Genomic DNA, 18,047 nt, shown 5'->3' with positions numbered 1-18,047 from the left:
ACGTTGTGACATCACAGTGGGGCATTGTGACATCACAGTAGTGTATTTCATTGCCACGTTTCTGTAAAATGGCCGCCAGTTTCTTCTGTATACACACTGCACTTGGTAGACTGTAACAGTCCTCCTGCTCTTGGGTAGGCCAGCTGAGATCAGGAGGGAGTGTCTGACTACCAAAGTCAGCATGCATAGAGTAGTTACTACTTTACAGAACTGAAGATCGAATGCACCAAAAAATATTAAAAAAAAGGGTATCAGGTCTTTGTTTTTTTTTTTCCTGTCAGTATGTCTTTGTAGATTGGGAGGAAATCCACACAAACACGGGGAGAACATACAAACTCCATGCAGATGTTGTTCCTGGCAGGATTCAAACCCAGGACACCAGCACTGCAAGGCTGCAGTGCTCACCACTGTTGCCCCTGGGTATCGGGCTTTGTAAGAACACCGGTGACTCCTAAGATATTAATATACAGCCAATAGCATCATGGAGAAATAATCTGAGTGTGGGGATGAATGCTATCTATAGCTTGCAAACACGCTGCACTTTTCTGAAATAATCTCCTTTTATTTGGTGCATTATAACTTGGTTTAGAGATTTTTTTTTTTTTTTTTTTTTTTTTTTTTATTGGCTCATTTACAACCATGGCAATGAGAGATTACTGTTCCCCTTGTGTACGTGTTGTGGATAATGCTATCCTATTTTATCGCTATCCTGATTAATTATTAATGGTCTAGTAATTTTAGCACAAACATTTTCTCCATAGCTAAACCGTTCCATCCATTGTATTTATAGAGCGATGATGAGGATTGTATCCTAATGTGCCAGAAGAGCGTAGACCTAGTAATGTTCTCTGTAAGTGCCAGCACAGGAAAAGTTAAAACATTTCTCTGATTATTTCCCTTCCAACGCCTACATCTATAGCGCTCTGGGTTCTTATGGCAGCTCGCCTCCCCCTTCCCCCCTTTTTTAGTTTGTGTGGGCAGATTTTACACTTGACAGATTCTACTGAGCATGTTGGGTGTCCACACCTGAAAATTCTCATGCCGCCGTACATCACCACCTTCATTGGTATTATACTTTTTCTGTTTTCTTAGGTTTATGTCATTTGCATAATATTGGGTTGAAGACTAAGGCCCGACTCATATCTGCGTATGGGTTTTCTTTTTTCAATTGGGGACCCCCACAAACGGAAACCTATATGCATAACAAAGTGGTTACCTAAGAAAACCTGCGGTCCTCATAGACTATAAAAAGGTCCGTGTGGTTTCCGTTCGATTTCCGCATGAAACTTGTGGAGAGAAAAGTGCTGCTTGCTTTTGAGCGGAAACAACATGGACCTCATTATAGTCTGTGTTCCACGGGTTTCCTTAGGTAACCACTTTTTTTTATGCATATAGGTTTCCGTTCAGGGGGTCGCCAAGCAGACACCGCGAACACAGATATGAACCAGGCCTTAGAATGAGCAACCTACTGACTCCATTCCAGGACTATTTAGTAGACAACGTATGACCTTGTATGACTTTTCCTTTTCATGTTTGTGATGTAGACTGGCATAGATCTTTTATATAGTTTGTAACTTTTCATTAGACACCATGCCAAGTAGCTTTGTCTCCAGTATAAAAAACAAAGAAACATCAAATCTCGCTTCTAAATGAGTCTCTGGAAATAAAAGATTGTGAAACTTGATGTGACATGTACTCGATGATCCCAATTTAGTGCATCGGCTGTTACTTTTCTGCCAAAATGTTGATGCAAGCCTAGTCATTATCTGATTCACATTTCCATCACATTAGTATGTTTGTTGTGTGTTTTGTTTTTTTGCTCTTTTTGCACACTTGTAATAATTATCCACACATAATCGAGGTAATACAGGATTTCCTATTCACAGTAGGTGATGGTTATAGTTCCCCCTCTCCCAGTGCAGAAACCTCAGCACAAGTCACAGAGCATGCCTACAACACTTTCCCAAGTCAGACAGACTACAGAACCTTATGCACTATATGGCTGCTGTAAAGCATATCTCCGAATGCTGTTAACAGCAGGTAAGGCAAGATCACTTCCCCAATTATTCTGTACAAAACAGACAAAATCTACCATCAGAAATTAAACATAGAAAAAAGTAAATCCGTGTCTGTATTCATCATGCGGAATCCAAATGCAATACGAAAAAGGAGGAATTTTATGTTGATCTGTTATTTGTTTAGCCATGGATTTGCAAAGTAACATTTTACAGCACTTTTTGTTTTTTCTGTGTGTGCATTTCTGTCATTTTTTCAGTACATTAGCTTTTCATGAGTAGACCATTGTATGGTAGAACTTTTCTGTATTAGAATGTTGTTTCTTGGTATGAAGAAGGTTCGGGTCAGTGGCGGAGCACAGGATACGTTGTGGAGATATTTGGTTGATAAATGTGCCTGATTTAGACAATGTGGGAAACTATATGCAGCTTTATACATATCCTTGCCCTTACTCTAGTACCTCTCTAGAGCAGTTAATCAGATATCATATACATGATTTTGCAGGGGCACTATGGTCTTCGTAAATATGGTTTAAATAACCGTGCACATGTTGCAAACATGCTTGCTAGGGGCTTTGTTGGTTTACATGTGGTACATGTTAGAGGATATACCATATGTGCAAAGTGTACTGCTGTAGACAAGGGGGGCACAGATCATTACAAGACATAGCGCTCATTACTGTGCTGTAACTGTAACGAGCTGTGCACCTGTGTGTCCATCACATGACCATGGACTGTACAGTATATCACATGACCATGGACTGTACAGTATATCACATGACCATGGACTGTACAGTATATCACATGACCATCGACTGATTTCTGGGCATTGGAAGTTAACAATGAAGCAGAGCTCTAGACAACTGCGAAGAATTAATACAGAAAGTATATGGGCAAATTGTACAACTTATCATTATATAAACAATAACTTATATTTGCAGAAACTAGACAAACACTTTAACTATAAGTAAATTGCCAAGTAGGTGTTACAGTGGGTTATTCACCCTATATCTTCTGTTATGAGATTATGTAGGAACAAAGGAGGGAAATGCCCAGTTGTCACTTTATCCATAAATTTCCAGGAATAACAGGAACTGCACAATGTCAGGTTTTGTAATACCATTTGGACATCCCCTTGAAATGTGTTTAAATGCAATTATTTAGTCAGTTTTGTCAGAAGAGCTGACTATATACTCTATTAAACACAACCTCCTTTAAAATAAAATTAAAAAAAATATATATATATAAAAATGTGTGTGTGTGTGTGTGTATATATATATATATATATATATATATATATATATATATATATATATATATGTAAAATATGTATGTATAACTTATTTATTTATATTTATAGCTAGCTAGATAATTTGAACACACTGAAACCTAAACTAGATAGGATTGCAAGTGGAGCATTTTTATTTTTTGCTACTCCAATCCCATGCCTTTCAACATCCATGCAGAAAAATTCATGTAATATCATTGCTCTCATTGTGTTGTACTGCCTGTCTAATAACGTCTAAATTAAGATAAATTGCTGCATTCATATGCTCAGTTAATCCAGCTTGTGAATATTTCAGGCTCGGCATTATGCTTACGGCACTATAATATTCTTTACATTATGGTATAATGCGTTTTGTGATGTCAGCTGACCTGTCCTGCTTATAAAGATCAGGGATGATGGAGTACAGTTGCTATGTATTGGTGAAGCTGATATTAAGTCAGAAAAGCGGTGGAAAGCCGATGCATTTAATAAACCAGTGGCTTTGTTTTATTTCTCTAGGGTCTGGTAAATGGGGCTTCATGTAGACGTTTGAGATGCTAAGCAGAAGCAGCGCATATCAAAGTGAACATCCAGAAACACAATGTTACAGCAGGTAAGTCAATTTTATTCAGGTCATGGACAAGGAACTGCACTAAGCAAACTGCTGATGGCGAAACATATACATGGATTTTCACATAGCATTACATCGCCTAACATGTTATACACTTCTGGCCATAGGCTTCGTTGGAAGAACATTGGTTTGAAAGCTATTAGAGATTTACTACTTGTACTAAAAGATGGAGGAGAGAAAAAAACCCATTGTGTATAAGCTGGGAGACAACAAGTTAATGCCTTGAGTTTCCACAGCGTGATCGCTCTTATGATCCAACCAGTTCTCGACCCAAACTGAGGACTTTTTCCATCTTCGTAGCTGTCTCTGCGTGGTTGGAAGATTCCACTTGACAGGAGCTGTAAACTTTTATTTGGCGCCCAAAGCAATTATCAAATAGAGAAAATGTTGAGAGTAAGTTTCCAGCTTCTAAATGGCAAGTAAAGTTTAAGTAGATAAATGGAAGGTCATTCACCTGAGCCGAGGAGGCAAGTGTTACAATTCTGTATTATATAGTAAAACACTGGTTAAACCAGGCACTGAAATAGACTTGGAGATGTTAGTGGACAGTAAATTATAACATTAACAACCAGTGCCAGGTGGCTGCTGCCAAAGCAAATACATTGATGGGATGCATCAAAAGATGTGTATATGCTCAGGAGAAAGTCATTGCTCCAATCCAAATCACTAGAAATGGAATATTGTATACAATTTTGAGTTTTTGATTTTAAAGGGTTGGCCAACACCCCTTAGTTTCACAGAAAGGGCGGCATACCAAGACATTTTGGATAATTGTATGCTTCAAACTTTGTGGGGACATTGTGTGTGATGTTCTTTCCTGTACAACATGTCTGTATTCCAGAGCACAATGCAAGGTCCATAAAGGCATGGTTGGGGGCGTTTGGTGGAACTTGACTGGTTTGCCCTATGACCTCACCTCAACCCCATTGGGATGAACTAGAATGGAGATTGTGAGCCGGGCCTTCTCATCTAACTTCATTGTCTCACCTCACTAATGCTCTTCTGAGTGAAAGGGCAAAAATTCTCAGATACACTGTAAAATCTCATAGAAAGTGTTCCAGATGAGTGAATATTGTTCTAGCTATAGGGGGCAGCTCCATATTCATTCCTATGGATTTAGAATGAGATGTCATAAAAATTCCTGTAGATGTGTCGCTATCCCATATAATATATTTGACTCCCTTTAACAGATGCAAAAAAACTGATGGCCTTCTATTTACATGAAGATCAATGTATACTGCGTTTTTGTATTTCTGTTTTTTGATATGCTCAATGGATGAAAAAAAAATGTGATGTGAATGGAGCCTTAGGGCCGGTTCACACTAGCGTATGTGTTCCGTCCGGAAGGAGTACGCATGAGGACCACCCGGATGGAATACAAGCGCAACTGCAAGCGCTGTGCAGTTAAAGCGCACAAACCCCATAGACTATAATGGGATCTGTGTGCTTGTCACGCACTGCCCACGCGAATCATTTGTGCACTGTGACATTATTATTTCACATGAATTTTAGAGCTATACTTATTTATAGAACTAAACTACAGTTCAGCAAATGTGAAATATTCTGATTTATTAGGCGGGAACATCTGGGGATGTATTTGCAAGATATCCAAGTAAAACATGTAAGATCCTTCTCACAAGGTCAATGTACTTGTGGGCTTGAACATTACTTCACAGGCAAACTTGTGATTTTCATAGTAAAGATTTGTTTATCTTTAGTTATCTTAAAGGGATATTCCATCTTAGACATCCATAGCTTATCATTTATCTAATAGGTGTGAGTCCAGCCTAAGCTCTTCCTATCTCCAGAACCCCTATTCCACCTGGTCATCTGGTCACACATGCTTTACACTCACTCCATTTACTTCCATTCTTCTTGCGCACTTGTTTTTTTTTTTTTTTTTGTAAGATTGTAGAAGTGAATTGAGAGAAACCTCTCTCCATCTTCCACAACCATATTACCAGACAGAATGGAGGTCAGGATTTATGACGGGTTCCTTTCTTGGGACCTGCACTGATCAATTATTTATGTCATATTCTGTGGTTATGCCATACTAATCTAAGATGGTAATACCCCTTTAAGCTGGTACATGTGTTTCATTATAAGCCATGTTCTATGTATGTACCACTACTTTATTCTGAGGTCTTTGCCAGATCTAATGTAACTTGAATGCAATAGAAAAAAGGAATGGGTAATATTTGCAGAATTATTCTCTTGGTAGGGTCTTAAACATCATGATTTGACTGCTTATTATACCATTATGGGGTTTGGAAACCTGAACAAAGTATTCCAACTATGGGTTCATTGCCTGTAATGAAATATTAGTGCCAAAAGAAATTGCAATGTGAACTGCGCCTTCTACAACTTAAAGGGATCCTGTCATTGGATACCCTTTTTTCTGACTAACACGTAGGAATAGCCTTAAGAAAGGCTATTCTTCTCCCACCTTTAGATGTCTTCTCCGCAATGCTGCTCTGTAGAAATCCCGGTTTTCTTTGGTATGTAAATGAGTTTTCTTGTGGCACTGGGGGTGGTCCCCAGCACTCAAACAGTATTGAAGGTGTCCCCAGTGCTGCGAGAACACTCCAGCGACGCCTCCATCTTCTGCCTATCCCTGTGTCTTCCGTCCTGGGTTTCAATCTTCTAGGCATGCGAAGTCGGCTCTGCAATCAGGCCTCAGGCAGAGCCAACTACACATTCCCCATGGCCACAAGAAATTGACCGCTTACACAGTAAGCAGTGTAAGCGGCCATTTTCTTGTGGCCCGGTCATGCGCAGTCTGCTCTTCCTGAGGCCTGATGGCAGAGCCGACTGCGCATGCCTAGAAGATTGAAACCCAGGACGAAAGAAGACACTGGGAGAGAAGCCAGTGCAGACGAAGGAGACGGTGCCGGAGATTTCTCTCGCAGCATTGGGGACGTCACCAGTGCTGTTTGAGTGCTGGGGCCCCCTCCCAGTGCCGCGAGAGAAATGGTTTGCATACCGCAGAAAACCTGGATTTTTACCTGAATAGCAGCACTGAGAAGACATCTAAAGGGAGGAGATGAATAGCCTTTCTTAAGGCTATTCCTACGTGTTATCGAGGAAAAAAAAGGTATCCAATGATAGGTTCCTTTTAAGGCTGAGTCTCCACGTTGCAGAAACGCAGCTTTTTTTTGTTGCAGATTTTCTTGAGGTTTTTATTAGCCATAGCCAAGTGGCTACAAGAGGAATGGAAAATGTATGTAAAGTATTTATACTTCTTACTTTTCGATCCACTCCTGGATTTGCTTAAAAAAATACATAAAAAAAAAATGCTGATTTTCCACAACATGGGTTCTCGGCCTAAGGGTTGGAGAATGACTGAAGCACTATCTATAGGTTTAGTGGATTCCTTTAGCACTTTTTTAGGTTTACTGTATCTGAGCATCTAAAAATACTGTTACTTTTTTAGCAAATGGTCTGACACTAATGGTGAAATTCAATTTGCTATTTCACATAGTATATTAGTTATGAAGGAAAGAAGTACCCCCCCCCCTGCAGTCTGTCAGTATAGCAATGCTGCATTGATCTCCAATAATGTAAGAATTTGCTGAATGGCTATTATATTTATAGATAGATAGATAGTAACCCGTATTATGGATAAAATCATAATGTAACTTGCTTTGTTGATCTAGGTTTAGTTTATATTAAGTCTGGCACTGTGGGCTCCACATGCTCTTTACATCTCGGTCTATGCTATGTGGAGCGCTGTGATTTTCCACATAACCTGTTATAAATGGAAAGTGGGTAAGGATGTCATGAACCTGTGTTGGTTTTGACAATACAATTGCTGTGTCTCTTGCAGCCGTCTTTAATAAAACATTTGTCTCTTCAGCAAGACACTCCCGTGCTCGATATTCTCAATTCCCACAGGCCCTGTCTAACAATATTGAACTTTCCATATTCATTTCCCTTGCATGTCAAAATTAAGTTGTTCTAACGCATTTTTGAGGTGGTTTATTGCTGTTTAATAGCTATTTTATGGTTGCCTTGAGACATCCTCAGCAGAATCAAGGCATTATTTGCTCTGAGACGCCTGTATAATATGGCTTATTTCTTTTTTTTTTTTTTTTTTTTCCGCCCCTGTGTATCTAAAAGTAGTAGGTATTGTTTAGTGCAGGAACAGCACAATAACGTTTGTAAGTGTTTATGGCGGTTTTAACCCGATACAAACAATGACATGTTAACTTTTACTCACTGTTAAATGTGCAGACTCTAAAACTTGTTATGCGACTGGCTTCCTACTGGAAGGAAATGATTTAGAGGTTGTCCAGGTTTAGGGTAGCCATAAATATTATATTATTGAGGCTGACCCTTACTATTCTGGCGAGGCTGTCTAATGTTTATGGGTATCTACTGATTTTCCCCAGATAACACGTCTGGAAAGAAGGGTCATGCATGTTGGATGGGAACATGGCTGATCCTTTTGTTCTTAGGAGAACAAGAGCTCTTTCCAAAGGTATCTGGCTTGTTTCTGCACTTCACCATGTTGCTGATAATGCAACCCAGCCCCATCCATGAGTGGTTACTGATGCACTTTCACCAGGTCTGAAAAGCCCAATGACCTATATCATCTAGTACAGGGGTAGGGAACCTTCGGCTCTCCAGCTGCTGTGAAACTGCAACTCCCAACATGCTCCATTCACTTCCATGGGATTTCCAAGAACAGCAGAGCAAGTATGCATGCTGGGAGTTGTAGTTTTGCAACAGCTGGAGAGCCATACGTTCCCTACCCCTGATCTAGTAGGTGCTGTCACCCTGAGCATTTTGTTTTGTTCATCCAAATCCATTCAGCCGGTCCAAAGATATAAGCCCTGTTAGGTAATATATTCTAATCTGCACCAACACTAAGTGGGCAGTAACACTGTGGTGTCTCTGCGTGCTGTATGCCATTCAGTGTTGCCACCCTCTTGGCTCATATATGCTAATTTGGGGTCCGCACTAACAAGGCTTATATCTTTGGAATAACTGAACAGATTTGGTTAAACAAAACGCCAAATTCCTCAGGATGGCAGCGCCTATCAGAGGATGTATGTCATTGGCCTTTCCAGACTTGGTTAAAGACCCTCTTTAACATTAACATTAATGCTAATTTACAGCCAAGATTAATTAGATTTGTAATATGCTAATATTGTTGAGCACTTTGGCATTTGTCTCTTTTGGCAGTGAGATTTTGCGGTTGCCCTGCCAGTGAAATAATGTGTTTGGGAATGGGCAGTAGGCATTTTGACCACTATGTATGAATAATATTCTGAGACTAGTGACATTTGACTTGGAAGTGTGAGTGTATAAATCTTGGCATCTTTTGCGTTGTTCTTAAAAGAAACCATTTGAAAGCCAAAGGATTTTGAGTTAAGCTAAAATAGCCTGGTATTATTTAGTTACATGATTGTCACAAGACCTTATTGATAACTGATAGAACCAGATACTTGTGCTGGAGTTGCAGTCAAGGCAAGGCTGGTATGTCTTTCCATTAGCTCTTCTCCATGGCTAAAAGCTCTGTCGCCTTCCTCGGTTCCTGATATAAGTGCAGGGATAACCTTAATAGGTGCACTAAACCGCCAATAGTTGTTACTAAATTTAATCTCCCTTCCTTCCTTGTTGTGCACTTACCCAAAGAAAAGATGGAAATGTTTTATGACTTTTGATATTGACAACCTATTCTTAGGACAGGTTATCAATATCAGATTGGTGGGAGTTAACACTCAACGATTAGCTGATCTGTGCGAGTATCTGGCGTCAAACAGGCACTGATCTGATATTGATGACCTATTCTAGGGGTAGGTCATACTATTAAAAAGTCATACCACCCCTTTATCTTTTATTCCTGATGCGTTGGAGCTATAATCCTAAATGGGTTGTCCAGGATGAAAATAACATGGCTCCTGAGGACAGAAACAGTGTTGCACCTGTTTACAGTTCGTGTCTGGTAGTGCAGCTCATCTTCATTGAAATGAATGTGACAGAGCTGCAATACCAGACATAACATGTGTACAGGTGTGGTGCTGTTCACCTCCAACTCCAGTTCTTTTGCATTCTTTAATAGACTAAAGTTAGTGAAGTGGAGAAAAGTCCCTTTTCAAGGGCCTTTTACACTGGCAAATGGTCAGCTGAATATGTGCTCAGTGAAACATTGGTCAAAGGGCATGAAGAATTTAATAATTTGATACAGAAGTTTTATGTAAAGGCATAAGGTGTAAGATAAAAGAAATCCAAACCTGCCTGTCTTATGTGTATCGGGGCCTCCTGACTTTCCTCTACAGATGATGTCACAGGAAAGAATGTTTGGGCATCCTGCGGCATGTGATGTCATCTTACACTATTCTGCTCGGATTTAGCTGTAATTAGTTTTTAATGGTGATTCTAAGCTTTTTTTTTTTTTTTTTCTCCTCCTCCCCCCCCCCCCCCCTCCCCATATTTGCTTTGTCTATGAGCCAAATTTACATATCATCAAAGTTTGGTATATTCCTTTACTTTTTTATGATTTTGTAGGTCAAAAATGGCATTTTTTGTGACTTAGACATATACCGTAGATGTAGCTATGAGACATTGGAGCTAAACATTTCTGTGTAGTTCATCCTACCATCCAAAGTTGGTGAAGATTTAGTATATTCTAAACCTATAATTCTGGAATGTTACAATACTCAAAATATCATTTCTCCATACAATGTTGCGTTCGGTTCCTCCACATGGCATCATGAACCTCCTAGTCACATTGTCTCTTTGATTCTACTGATTTCCAAAGAGATTGGTCCATCTGTTTTATATTGACAGCTATGGTATGTTATTTGTAATAGGTGGTATGGTTTTTCCTTGAAGAGACCAGCTAGCATAGGGAATTTGGCCATGCAATGCTCCTTGGGGGAAAGGGTATGTAAATGAACTCCCATCCAGGAGGAATAAAGATGCACTTTTAGTGCCATGTTATAAGTTGATAAACATGTAATGCCATGGATTAAAAGGATACTCCAAGCTTGGTAGCAGCAGGGTTGCAGACCCAAACAGTCAAGACAGGGACACAATATGTGCAGCAAACTGGTTTATTTACAGAAGAAAATACAGAAAAACAAGTAAACCTTGACTTCAGGCATTAAAAATACAAAAAAAACACAGCCTAAAAGAGGACCTTTCATGAGTTGGGGCATGGGCAGTTTTATATACAGCTGGAAAGCCGACAGTGCGCTGAATTCAGTGCACTGTTGGCTTTCTCGATCTGTGCCCCGGGTGAAGAGCTAGTGGTGCCGGTACCGTAACTCCTCACAGCCAGAAGGGCGTTCCTGTCAGTCTGTCAGGAACGTCCTTCACAGCGGCTCCTATGGCGCTGTACAGTGTGAGCGGGGAGCAACTCCCCACTCCCCTTCTGATAATACTAGTCTATGGATGAGCACTGTGAGCAGAGGGAGGGAGAGTTCCTCACCGCTCTAACAGTACAGCATTATAGCCGCTGATGTGAAGGACGTTCCTGACAGACTGTCAGGAACACCGTTCTGGCTGTGAGGAGTTATGGTACCGATAGCTCTTCGCCCGGGGCACAGACCGTGAAAGCCAACAGTGTGCTGAATTCAGCGCACTGTTGGCTTTCCAGCAGTATATAAAACTGCTTTTGCCCAAACCCATGAAAGGTCCTCTTTAACTTCAGGCAAAAATAAATACCATCTCTGCTCGTCCAAACGCTAACTAAATACTGTAGTAAACAATACCTCACTATATTTGTGGCTTACTGTCAGCCACACGAACAAAAATAAAACAGTATGACTTGGTCGCACCAGTCTCAATATGTCAGAGCAGTCACCACTTCCTCTCCCTCCCAGGTTCTGCAGCTTTTTATGGGTTACTAATGAGCCCATAAAAGGCTGCAGAGCCTGCACTTCAGGGCAGATCCTGGGAGGAGAGGAGTGCCTGGGTGTTTCCTGACACTGAGAACCTTGTGATATTGTGCAGTGTGTTTTTTTTTTTTTTTGGTTGATTTGTGTGGCTGATAGTAAGCCACATGTACAGTTAGTAATTTCTGTTTTGTTAGCACTCAGACGAGCAGGATTTTGTTTGACATTTATTTGCCTGCAATTAAGTCTGTATTTTATTTTGCTTATTTTTGTGCCTGATGTAAAAGTTTATTAATTTTTCTGTCTTTCTTAAATAAACCACTTTGCTGCAAGATTTGTGTCCCTGTCTCTGGTTGGGTCTGCACCCCTGCTTCTACCGAGCTACCTTCCCCACCCTTTTATATACCACCTGGCATTCTTGCAAATCAATCAGCTACTTGATATGGCTGTTTCCTCTTTTCAGGCCAATGACATTGCATCTGTTGGTCACATGACCTTTTTGGAGCACAGTTCTATTAAAATGATATGGCTCTCCAATGATCTTGTATGGATGACCTATTCTAAAGATGGGTCATCAATACCGTAACCTTGGAAAAGTCCTTTTCAGATGCATCATGGATCCAGTGTAGGACGTTTTTATGGGAGCTAGTGAGAGTTCCCTAGAACCAGGCCAGTTTGCCCATTTCTGCATTTTTAAATGCTATAATATCAGACCTGGCTCTCTCAAGAAATACAAGACAAAATAACTCTGCAGTCTTCTTTCTTTTGGTTTAGTTTTTGCTTAAACCTAAGGAGTTGGTGCATGATGATCATGATGATGATGATGGGTGGTATAATTTCGGGGCATCTGGAGTATTACAATCATCTGGACAAATCACACGTCTAAGGTTTCAGAATGGCTCACTGCTGACAGGCAAAAACTTCTGGAATGTATGACTATTCCTTACAAGAGGTCTTCAGATCCATGGAGTTCCCATGGATGTAGCAGAGTTGGTGATTTCAAGAGGTCATGTTTTGTTGCCCTCTGTGGATACAATCCAGCACAGTTCATACTTCTGTCATATAAAAAAATAAAACACACACAAGAAGATAGATGTTTTTGTGTCATGATGCTCAGGTTAGGTTGTGATCCTTACCCCAGGGAACAAACAATGAATGCTAATCACATGCAACTCCTTTATGTTGTGACCTAGAATATGACTCAGACATTCCTCCACAGCTCCCAGAGCTTTTGTCTATGTTAATTGTTCTGCAAGACCTACCCAAAATAAGCATGGAATTTAATAGGCCTGTACGCCGTGATTTGTGTCATTACATGGGAGCAGCTGTTACTTGGGGAGGTTTATCTTATAAACCACCAAATAATCTAGTAATCTACTTCTCAAGATGAAGCTGCTCTTCATGTTAAATTACAATGTGTGCCCAATAAAATATTTTCTTTCTGAGGTATTTGTTGGTAGCTTATTCCCTTTCTTTTATTGTAATAAACTCGACTTGGCCAGTCTAGGCCTACATTCACATGAACATTGAATTTAAGGCCAAGAACAATATATGTGACGCATAGGCCTCTGAGGGGGTACAATAATCTGCATCAATGATAGAGTAGGGGGCCTGTCTCAGACTCCCTGTAGATAAGTCACAGGTCACTGCTCATCGATGATGGAGCTGCAGTCAAAACCCTGAAGTAGCCCATAATGATTCCTTGTATGTATTAAAGGGATTCTACCACTAAAACACATTTTTTTCTAGTTAACACGTCGGAAAAGCCTTTAGAAAGGCTATTCGTCTCCTACTTTTAGAAGTGCTCTCCGCCGCGCCGTTCGTTCAAAATACCGGTTTGTACAGGTATGCTAATGAGTTCTCTCGCAGCGATGGGGGCTTCCCCCATCACAGGAGCAGCGATGGGGGCGTCCCCATTGCAGCTCGAAAACCGACCGCAGCGCCGCCTCTATGGTCTTGGGTATCCTCCCCTTGCTTCTTCAGCGTCCTGTCGCACGCCTGCGCAGTACGCTCTGTTCGGCGAAGATTGCCGAACGTACTGCGCATGCGCGAAATTGCGGTCCCAGCCATAGTGCGGGCACTGCAATTTCGCGCATGCGCAGTACGTTCGGCAATCTTCGCCGAACAGAGCGTACTGCGCAGGCGTGCGACAGGACGCTGAAGAAGCAAGGGGAGGATACCCAAGACCATAGAGGCGGCGCTGCGGTCGGTTTTCGAGCTGCAATGGGGACGCCCCCATCGCTGCTCCTGTGATGGGGGAAGCCCCCATCGCTGCAAGAGAACTCATTAGCATACCTGTACAAACCAGTATTTTGAACGAATGGCGCGGCGGAGAGCACTTCTAAAGGTAGGAGACGAATAGCCTTTCTAAAGGCTATTCCGACGTGTTAACTAGAAAAAAATGTGTTTTAGTGGTAGAATCCCTTTAAATATTACATATGCGCATCATTTTTGGGCTCCTGACTGTTGTCATTCATTCTGCTTACGTCCAGTGGATAAAAATAAGCCCACGGTCATTGGGATAGACTGCCCGCGGTCATGGGATGGACGGCCCACGGTCATGGGATGGACACACAGGTGCATAGCTCGTTACAATCACAGCACAGTAATCAGACATCTGCATGGTAATGAGCTGTGCGCCTGTGTGTCCATCACATGACCATGGCCTGTCTATCACATGATCATGGATGGTTTTTTATCCACTGGGAATAAAGAATGACAGCAAGCAGAGATTGATACCAAAGGTATATTGTAAAATTGTAGAACCTTTCATTACACAAACATTTATTTGCTGAAACTGGACAATCCCTTTTAATAGTACACTGTTAAATGAATAAAGTAAAAAAAAAATATATATATATCTCCATTACGTTTTGACTGTCAAGTGAACATTTAAGGGCGGTTTCCATTATCACGTGTAGACCATGCGCTTCTACTATGTTTATTGTAATTGTATTAATTATTGTGTGCGTCACTCAGATGTGCTTATTATTTCATGTTGGATGCTATTATGTCCGTCCATACTTGTATTCACATTGTACGGTGTAAAATTACACTGTTCAGTCGCTTAACATTGTTCTCTGGCTTCTTGTCACTTACGTGTCACTATTATATATTCTGGTTGTCTGTTCTTGGTAGGTTAAGACAGATTGTCACATGAATTACACTTTCTCTGTAACATGTGGATCTGCCAAGGTTGCTTTACACGAAGGGTCATGATATCAATATAATTATCCTCTATAAGCCCTATAGGGTAGTGGTCACCAGCTGCTCATTTACTGCATATTTGACACGTGAGCTGCAGTGCTGTATCTTATTCCCTTAGAACATCTAGAAGAGGTATCTAAAAGGCCCTTTATTATTCATGACAAATTTTGTCTTCACCAGCATCAAAGTTCTCAAGATAATCATGCGGATTTTAATGCAAATATCAAACACTTCTCTATAAATCTGTGGGACATAAAGTGTGCACTCAGTAATTCAGATTTTTTTTCATAGCATACTTGAATTTTCGGACAGGATATTAAACCTTTTATTTTGTGCGTATGTATATTTCATTTTTACATGTGAAACGCAAACTATTTCGGCTATAAGAAAAGCTGTCTTTTTGTGTGTGTGTGTGTGTGTGTGTGTGTGTGTGTGCGCAGATTTTTTTTTTTTTTTTATCCAAAACCAGAGTTGGACTGAGCAGAGGGGAGTATAAAAACAACCGCTGCAAAATCAGCAACAAAAAAAAAGCAGCTTTTCTGCAACTTGATGCCTTAACCTATAACTGCTCTAAAAACTGGTGTCAAATGCATGTTTTTTTTAATGGGATAACTGTACTCAGTTGCACAATCTGAATGCACGATTAAAAGTCCCATGCACAATGGGTCAGATTTATTGAGATGGTCGTTTTGTACACCAGTCTTCATGAAGGCCCTGACTGGCACAAGGAATGCCTGCTCCGGCTCCATTCTCTTGATAAATTAGGTTCACCACAATGGAAGTCTATGCCAGGCTGATATACCGGGCCGTGTGTAGTTTCCGCTTGTGTCTAGCATGTGCACTATGTAACATTAATACGCTTATTTGGCTCTGTTAGCTGAAGCCTGTCGTTCGTGTCATTCAGAGCCAATGGCCTCTGCCATTGGAGTGCTGTATATATCACAGATGTAACCAATAATGATCCAATACATTTTAATCAGACAAAAATCAAAAAAGAAAACTCAGCTCACCCATATATATATCTTGGTTCCATAGGCTGTATAATAAGTCCGGGGTGCACGGCACAGACACTCTATTCCGAAAGTGTCTAGTAATCCAATAAACATGAAGAAAAAGATGTCCGGCAGCTCTCCGATAAAATATAACTTTTAATGAAAAAATGTCATAAAATAACAAAAAATTGACATAGCACAGAAAAAAAGAAAAATGAAAAACCCCCTAAAAACGCAGACGCGTTTCGGAACGAGATGTTCCTTCCTCAGAGTCAGAGTCCTCTGAGGAAGGAACATCTCGTTCCGAAACGCGTCTGCGTTTTTAGGGGGTTTTTCATTTTTCTTTTTTTCTGTGCTATGTCAATTTTTTGTTATTTTATGACATTTTTTCATTAAAAGTTATATTTTATCGGAGAGCTGCCGGACATCTTCTTCATGTTTATTACATTTTAATCAGCTCTCTCTAATGCCAGAGGCAAGTTACAACAAAATTGGGGCATTTTGCAGAAATGTTATGTAATATTCTTTTGTTTAGTCCTCCATATAAAGGCAGAAATCCTGACCAATAAGTAAGTCTACATGGATTTGTAAAGCTGTGGATTCCTCGGAATGACACTGCTTGCCAAGTATCACAATCTCCCCAAAGATGAATCTTGCATTCTGATAATACATGATCATTCCTAAGCACAAAGCCCATAAAATATCCAGATTGTGGCATTTAGTTGCATCTCTCACATAGCAGCCAATCTTGTAATAAATATTGTGTAGGCGAAATTTAAGGGTTTTTTTTTGTTTGTTTTTTTTGCTTGATATGTATGTAAATTGGTTGTTATAACTTGACTTCATCAAATTGCTTTTACTTAGCAAGAGCCTGATATAGTATTAATGCAATATGACAGGATGTCATTGTCTATTTATGAATCTGGATAAGGCCCTTAAAGGCTTAATATTTTTAATAACCTACCTAAACTGTATTACATGTGTATGACGTTCGTGGACGGTAATACAGCGGTGTTCGTAGTGCATACAAATGCATAGTACCCATATAATACTTCCATAGCAACAAATCCTCATAGCCAGAGCTTAGTGTACAATGTTAGGTCTATGGAAGCGAGTTAGAACCTGTCGACTCTACTCTGTTTTTGCTCTTTGTCATCAAATAAACCCAAGAAGGAACAAATGTACATGCCAGTATGGTCTTTTGGTATGGATTTGTACCATACAGCACCCATACATTCTACAGGTCCATACTCTTATGCCCCCCATTTGACACTGATGCATAGAGGGATTTTAGGCACTAGCAGAGTCTCAGGGCACGAGACGGATTTACTCTGTAGTGCTCCCAGTCTGGGTTAGTATGTAGCGGAGAGACAGCAATTCCGAGCATCATAGATGACTACAATTCTAGGAGTCTGTCTACTTTTAAAAACAGCTTACACATAGGCAGTCTTATGTCATAGACTCTCTTAGTGCGAATCCAGCCTTTGTCTTGCAGTTTTTGTTAACGTTTAGAGGCATGTTCCTTTAAATGTTGTGCTGGCTAAGTTCACATGTGCATTGGAGGTGTTGGGAACATCAGTCATAGAATTCATTAAAAATTTGGGCACTTCCAGGTGCCAAATTGGAAGTCTAACAAACCCCGTTATAGGCAATGGAATTTTTTGGGCTATTTTGGTTCCATCATTTTAGATATCTGGTGCTGATGTGTACCTGGCTTTATTGTACTTTTAGAGGCATCTCTTTTTGGGCATTACTTGGTGCCCATAGGATCTTCATGTGCTTCCGTACAGGGTCCAGGGTCCAATTCTGGTCCGTACATGGGTGGGAGTTCCTAATCCGAACCCCATCATGAAACAGTTGGTGATCAATGCTGCTGGTGTTCCTTGCCTTCTACAGAACTGGACAGTGATGCTGCAGACAGGAACACCCAACATCATAGGTCGATATTGCACAAGGAATACCTATAGATTACCCCCTCCCCTTGTTTAGATAACCCTGTGTACATGGGCCTAAAGGTAAAAATCATGAAATCCAGCCGATGTATGGACCACATTTTCAGGGCTGGTTTCCCATGTGCATGGACCTTAGTGC

At 40.5% G+C, this 18,047-nt stretch overlaps 1 protein-coding gene across 6 annotated transcripts in view; it reads left to right on the top strand.

The window, feature by feature from the left end:
- SIPA1L1 (signal induced proliferation associated 1 like 1) overlaps nucleotides 1–18,047 on the top strand; it is a 220,616-nt gene that overhangs the window by 49,140 nt on the left and 153,429 nt on the right. For all 6 annotated transcript variants that reach the window (XM_075282868.1, XM_075282870.1, XM_075282869.1 and 3 more), the window contains exon 2: nucleotides 3,802–3,895. The gene's annotated coding sequence lies outside the window, so the exon portion shown is untranslated. The remainder of the gene's footprint in view (nucleotides 1–3,801; nucleotides 3,896–18,047) is intronic.

The sequence above is a fragment of the Leptodactylus fuscus genome, chromosome 7 (genome assembly GCF_031893055.1).
Source record: "Leptodactylus fuscus isolate aLepFus1 chromosome 7, aLepFus1.hap2, whole genome shotgun sequence".
Taxonomy (NCBI): Eukaryota; Metazoa; Chordata; class Amphibia; order Anura; family Leptodactylidae; genus Leptodactylus; species Leptodactylus fuscus.
The sequence above is the reverse complement of the archived record's forward strand: the minus strand, read 5'-3'. Positions and strand labels throughout refer to the sequence as shown.